A 7389-nucleotide genomic window follows, 5' to 3' on the forward strand; every position below is an offset into this window, starting at 1 on the left:
TATCTACTATAGTGCTTGGAAAGGTTAAAAAACTGAATCAACATAAAATATCGATCAATAAGGGAAAAATTAAATGCATTATGTTAAATCTATACAATAGAGTTGATTTTAAAGGATTTAGCTCTGTGTATCTTGATGGAAAGGTACTTAGGGTATTTTATTATTTGCTGTTTATTTTTTTAACTATACACATATTTTACAATAATGCATTCTAGTATAAGATTCAAACACAGGCCCTGGCTGGTGTAGCTCAGTAGATTGAGCACCACACTGCAAACCTAAGGATTGCTGGTTCGATTCCCAGTCAGGGCACATGCCTGGGTTGTAGGCCAGGTCCCCAGTGAGGGGTGTGCAAGAGGTAACCACACATTGCTGTTTCTCTCCCTCTCTTTCTCCCTCCCTTCCCCCTGTCTAAAAATAAATCAATACAATCTTTTAAAAAAGATTCAAACACAGAAAAAGCACAAGTACAGTAGTTCCCGCATATCCCATGGGAGATATGTTCCAAGACCTCCAATAGAACCCTTACCCTAGCCAGGTGGCTAAGTTGATTGAAACGTCATCTAGTTCACCAAAGGGCTGAGGGTTCAATTCAGGTTATGACACATATCTGGGTTTCAGGTTTGATCCCCACATGCAGGAAGCAGACGATTGATGTTTCTCTCTCACATCAGTGCTTCTCTTCCTTTTCTCTTCCCTCTCTACTCATCCTGCCTTCCTTCCCTCCCTTACTCTCTCTGAAAATAGGTGAACAAGTCCTTGGGTGAGGATTAGGGTTAGGGCTGGAGAGGAGGATGGAGGGATTGAGCAAAAAAAGAAAAAAGAGAAAGAACTCATAGTTACAGACAGCATTGTGGTGATGGCAGAGGGAAGGAGGTGGGTGGAGGTGGAAGAGGGCATAGAAGGGATAAATGGTGATTAAAAAAAAACCTGGTATAGAACCCTGTATATGAGTATACTATGTTTTTTTCCTATATATGGATACCTATGATAAAGTTTAATTTTTAAAGTAGGCACAGTAAGAGATTAACAAAACAATAATAAAATAGGACAATTATAACAATGTACTGTAAGAAAAGTTATGTGAATACGTTCATTATATAAGGATTAGATAAGGTCTAATAAAATAAGGATTACTGGAACACAAGCATCTGATAACCTAGAGGGCTAGTAAGTGACTAACAGGTGGACAGCATACACAGCTTAGATACACTGGACAAAGGGATTATTCATGTCCCAGTCTGGATAGAGAAGGACAGCTGAAGATTTTATTGCACTTCTCAGAACTGTGCTCAATTTAAAACATATGAACTCATTATTCCTGGAGTTTCTATTCAATATTTTTGTACCATGGTTGACTACAGGTAACAGAAACTGTGGAAAGGATAATGGGGAACTACTGTATATATATTTAGAACTTGTTACTATCCATGATTTCAGGTATCCACTGGGAATCTTGGGACACATCTTACACAGATAAGGGGGAACTGCTGTATATTACTAATTCAACAGCACACTTTAACTGGTATACTTTGTTAGCAAGTTTTGGTGTCTGGGAAGACAAATCTTTCATTACATTATTTTTTCAAACTATTTTTGGATTTGCTTGAGCATTTTACGTGAAGTTCTGAATTTCATTTATTGATATCCTGTTGGACTTTCATCAGGATTTCACTGAATTTATAGATTAATGTGGAGAATAATTAAAATCATAGTAATAAATTATTATTTTCATCCAGGGTCATATAGTAGTTTTTAGGTTTATTCCTATCTTTTTTTGTTCCTTTCAGTAAAATTGTATAGTTTTCTTCATGTAACTTTATGTATTTCTTATTAGATATACCTCCAGATATCTCATGGTATTTGTTAACATTGTGAATGGTAGATTTTTGCATATGATATTCTTTCCTTATTTTTTTAGGAAAATAATTCCAGTTTTTATAAAATCATGCATATTCATTATAATAAAACAATGCACTGCTGTAAGTACAAAGAAAAGATAAAATATTACTCAGATTCCAGCACCATGAATAACCATCAAATTTTCAAACAACAAACTTCCTGTAACATTGTATGTCCTTTACATTTGAACACTTCACTCTTACTTAAGAATATATATTTACAATAAAAAAAGAATATACATATACTCTTAATATGTGTGTACAAATTTATAATCTCTATTTCCTTTAATTTCTTTTTTTGAAATCATAAACTCCTTGGGAAATTAAACTTTATTTTTATTTGATTGATCTGCATACAGTATGAAATGATTACCACAATAGGTGCTGCTGATACTCATTACATCATAGATATAATAAAAAGAAAAGAACACAAAAAAATTTTTTCTAAGGAGAATCAAGATGGCGGAGGAGTGAGTGGAAGTCACACTGACCTCCTACAAGGATCAATCTAGAATTACAACAAAATTGTGGAGAAATCGCCTGGAACAAACAATTGAACAATAGCAAGAGAGAAGCCTTATAACCTCAAACAGACAGAAAAATCAGCTTTAGCACAACATAACTGGTAAGGAGTGTGGTAGAGACTCAAGAAGGCAGGCGGGGCACCCGAGGGAGGCAGCACCAGAAGGATATTGAAAGGGCCAGATGGATCACCCTGAGAATGGGTCTAAACCAAAAGTGGGGATCTTTAGTCTACAGCATCAGAGGCCAAAAAGTACAGAGAAAACAGCGAGCTGCGAAAAACGACAAGGTTGCTCTCTGCCAGAGACAGGCAGCTGAAGACGCAAAGAGCCATTTAAAGGGCTAATGCATAAATTTTTACTTGCAGCCACTTACCCAGGGCTTCGGCAAAGGCAAGGGCAGAGATGATTAGAGACACATGACAAGAGACTGGGGATGGAGGCTTTGGGGAGAAAACTGAGAGAGCGGGATTTCAGTGCTGACTCATGCGGCAGCACCCATCTTATTCAGGCAGAGGCCACTCCCCTGAGTGGCAGCAGCATGAGAGGACCCAATAACCCTACCCCCAGGAGGAACTCTGCACCACCATATAGTGTCTTTAAGCAGGCCTGCTAAGTGCAGAGTCACTAGATTAACAGCTGAAGGAGACATCCACAGACAGTAGATTTCTGGAAGTCTCGAACAGACTGCCTAAGATCAGACAGGCACAATATCTGATATCATCAGAAGCAGATCCAGAAAGTAAAAACAATGATCTCCTATCATAGAAATTCACAACACAAAGTAGGGAACTGAAGAAAGATCAATTTAAGAAACAGAAGCAAAAAATAAGACATTCACAAATAATGGGAAGAAAGAGAAATACCCCCAAGTAAAATGGAAAGGAGGAATCCCCAGAAATAGAACTAAAAGAAATAGAAGAAAGTAAACTATCAGATATGGAGTTCCAAACAATGGTTCTAAGGAAGCTCAATGAGCTCAGTGAACTCAGAGAGAATTACCAAAACCTACAGGGAAAATACAAGGAACTTACTGCAAGCTATATCAGAATGAAAAAAAAAAACCAACAACATAGAAATTATCAATAACAGACAAGAGGAAATGAAGAATACAATTTCTGAATTGAAGAACACAGTAGAAGGAATCAAAAGCAGGCTAGATGAAGCTGAGGACCAAACCAGTGAGCTGGATGACAAGGTAGAAAAAAGTTCCCAGAAAGAGGAAGAAAATGAAAAAAGACTCAAAAATAATGAAGAGGCATTTAAATAAATGCAGGAAAATCTGAAACGTAATAATTTATGGATAATAGGGATACCAGAAAGAGAAGAGGAGCAAGGGATAAAGAATCTGTTTGAAAAAGTCATGATGGAAAACTTCCCTCATTGGAGGAGAGAAAAAGTCTCACAAGTCGAGGAAGCACAGAGGGTCCCATTCAAGAGGAACCCAATGAGTCCCACTCCAAGACACATCATCATGAAAATGGCAAATATCAAAGACAAACAGAGAATCCTAACAACAGCAAGAGAGAAACAGGTAGTAACATATAAGAGTGCCCTGATACGGCTAGCAGCTGACTTCTCAACAAAATCTCTGCAAGCCAGAAAAGAGTGGCAAGAAATATTCCAAGTAATGAAAAGCAAAGGCCTGCAACCAACACTGCTCTACCCAGAAAGGCTCTCAATTAAAATGGAAGGCAAAATAAGGAGTTTCCCAGACAAAAGACTAAAAGAATACACCTCCACCAAACCACCATCGCAAAATATGCTAAAGGGACTGCTTTAAGATGAAGAAAAAGAATCTATGAATACCCAGTTCCTTTGAGAGTGGTCAATACTTGATATTACCAATATTTTTTAATACTTATTAATCTGATTGTGACAATGATGTGTTATTCTAGTTGTTCCTTTATTATTTGTTGAAACTAAACCTGACTTCCTATATATATTGCCTATTTCTATTATTTTTAAAAAGATTTATATGACTTTTTGGTATTTTTTCTTTTAATTTTTTTTTTGTTCAAATACATTTGTCTCCACTTTCCCACCACCACTTTCTCCTGCCTGCTTCCCCCAATCCCTCCCTCAATCCTTCCCCACATAGACTTTATCCATGGGTCCTTTATATATGTTCCTTGACTTGACGCTTCCCTTCCCTTTCCCTGCCTCCCCTGCCTGCTTTCTTCTTGACTCTGTTGGTTTCTTTTTTCTTTCAACGTTTCTGGTTATATTTTCCTAGCTTGATTGTTTTGTTGGTCAGGTTCCACTTATAGGTTAGATAATATCATATTTGTCTTTCGCCCCCTGGCTTTTTTCACTTAGCAAATGCTCTCTAGTTCCATCTATGCTGTCATGAAGTTTACTAGTTCTATTTTTTTTTGAGTTGTGTAGAATTCCATTGTGTAAATGTGCCATACTTTTTTGATCCACTCATCTACTGATGGGCATTTAGGTTGCTTCCAATGCTTGGCTATTGTAAATTGTGCTGCTATGAACATTAGGGTGCATAGGTTATTATGAATTGGCATTTTGGGATTCTTAGGGTATAATCCCAGCAGTGGAATCCTGGGTCAAAAGGTAGTTCTATTTTTAGCGTTTTGAGGAAATTCTATACTGTTTTCTACAGTAGCTGCACCAGTCTGCATCACCACCAAGAGATTACTAGGGTTCCCTTTCTCCACAGCCTAGCCAGCACCTGTTATTTGTTGATCTGTTTATGATGGCCATTCTGACTGGTGTGAAGTGGTATTTCATTGTGGTTTTAATTTGCATTTCTCTGATGATTAGTGATGCTAAGCATCCTTTCACATGCCTCTGGGCCCTCTGTATCTCTTCCTTAGAGAAGTGTCTGCTCAGGTCTTTGCCCATTTTTTAATTGGATTGTTTTTCTTCTTGGAGTGGAGTCGTGGGAGTTCTTTATGTATTTTGGAGATCAAACCTCTATCTGATATATCACTGGCAAATATATTTTCCCATATGTTTGGCTCCCTTTTCATTTTGCTGATGTTTTCTTTAGCCATGCAGAAGCTTCTTATTTTGATGAGGTCCCACTTGATTATTCTTTAATTTATGTCCCTTGCTTTAGGGGAAATATTGGTGAAAATATTACTGCATGTGACATCTGAGGGTTTCCTGCCTCTGTTCTCCTCTAGGGCTTTTATGGTGTTGCCACTTATATTTTATCCATCTTGAGTTTATTTTTGTGTATGGTGTCAGCTGGTGATCAAATTTCAATTCTTTGCATGTAGCTGTCCAGCTGTCCCAACAGCATTTGTTGAAGAAGCTATTTTTATTCCAATTTATGCTTCTGCCCCCTTTGTCAAATATTATTTGGCCATACAGACATGGATTGATATCTGGGCTTTCTATTCTGTTCCACTAATCTATGGTTCTATTCTTGTGCCACTACCAGATTGTTTTGATTGCACTGGCCTTGTAATATAGATTGATGTCCAGTATCGTGATCCCTCCTACTTTGTTTTTCTTTCTCAAAATTTCCGTGGCTATTCAGGATCGTTTATGGTTCCATATACATTTTTGAAATGTCTGTTCTATGTCTGTGAAATACATCATTGGTATTTTAATAGGGATTGCACTGAATTTATAAATTGCTTTGGGAAATATCGACATTGTTATGATGTTAATTCTTCCAATCCATGAACACGGTATATGCTTCCATTTATTTGTGTCTTCCGTAATTCCTTTCTTCAGTGTTGTATAGTTTTCTGCATACTAGTCTTCTACCTCCTTGGTTAAATTTATTTCTAGGTAACTTATTTTTCTTGTTGCTATAGCGAATGGTATTATTTTCTGATTTCTGCTTCTTCTATTTCATTGCGGTGTACAAAAATTCCTTCAATTTCTGAATGGTAGCTTGTGTCCTGCTGTTTTGCCAAATTCACTTATTATGTTAAGTAGTTTTTTGGTGGAGTCTACAGGGTTTTCTATGTAAACTATCATGTCATCTGCAAACAATGATATTTTTACTTCCTCCTTTCCAGTTTGGATACTTTTTATTTCTTCTTCTTGTCTGACCACTGTGGCTAGGACTTCCCATACTATGTTAAATAGAAGTGGTGAAAGCGAACATCCTTGTCTTGTTGCTGATCTTCATGTTTTTTGCCCATCGAGTATGATGTTGGCTGTAGGTTTTTCATATATGGTCTTTATTATGTTGAGGTATGCCCCATTTATTCCCATTTTGCTATGTGTTTTTATCATAAATGGGTGCTGTACCAGACCAAATGTTTTTTTTTCTGCATCTATTGAGAGGATCACGTGGTTTTTCTCCTTCTTTTTGTTTCTGGGATGTATTACATTTATTGATTTGTGTATATTGAACCATTCTTGCATCCTTCATATGAATCCCACTTGATCATAGTGGATGATCTTTTTAATGTAATGCTGGATGCAGTTCACCAATATTTTGTTGAGGATTTTTGCGTCTATGTTCATCAATGATATTGGCCTGTAGTTTTCTTTCTTTGTAGTTCCTTTATCTGGTTTTGGGATTAGGGTGATGCTGGCCTCATAAAAAGAGTTGGGGAGTCTTCCCTCATCTTGGACTTTTTAGAATAGTCTGAGAAGTACAGGGGTTAGCTCTTCCTTAAATGTTTTGTAGAATTCTCCTGTGAAATCGTCCAGCCCAGGGCTTTTGTATGCCGGGAATGTCCTGATTACTCCTTCAATTTACCCAGCTGTTATCAGCCTGTTCAGGCTTTCTTCTTCATCTTCATTCAGTGTTTGAAGATTGTACCTTTCTCAAAATTTGTCCATTTCATCGAGGTTTTAAATTTCTTGGCATATAATTGTTCATAGTAATTACTTACACTCCTTTGTATTTCTGTGGTATCAATTGTTATTCCTCCTCTTTCATTTCTGATATTATTTATTTGCTTCCTCTCCCTTTTTTCCTTGATGACTCTGCTTAAAGGCTTTTCAGTTTTGTTTATCTTTTCAAAGAACCAGCT

The sequence above is a fragment of the Pteronotus mesoamericanus genome, unplaced genomic scaffold (genome assembly GCF_021234165.1).
Source record: "Pteronotus mesoamericanus isolate MK-2021 breed Mesoamerican mustached bat unplaced genomic scaffold, CSHL_Meso_final contig_227, whole genome shotgun sequence".
NCBI classification, from domain to species: Eukaryota; Metazoa; Chordata; class Mammalia; order Chiroptera; family Mormoopidae; genus Pteronotus; species Pteronotus mesoamericanus.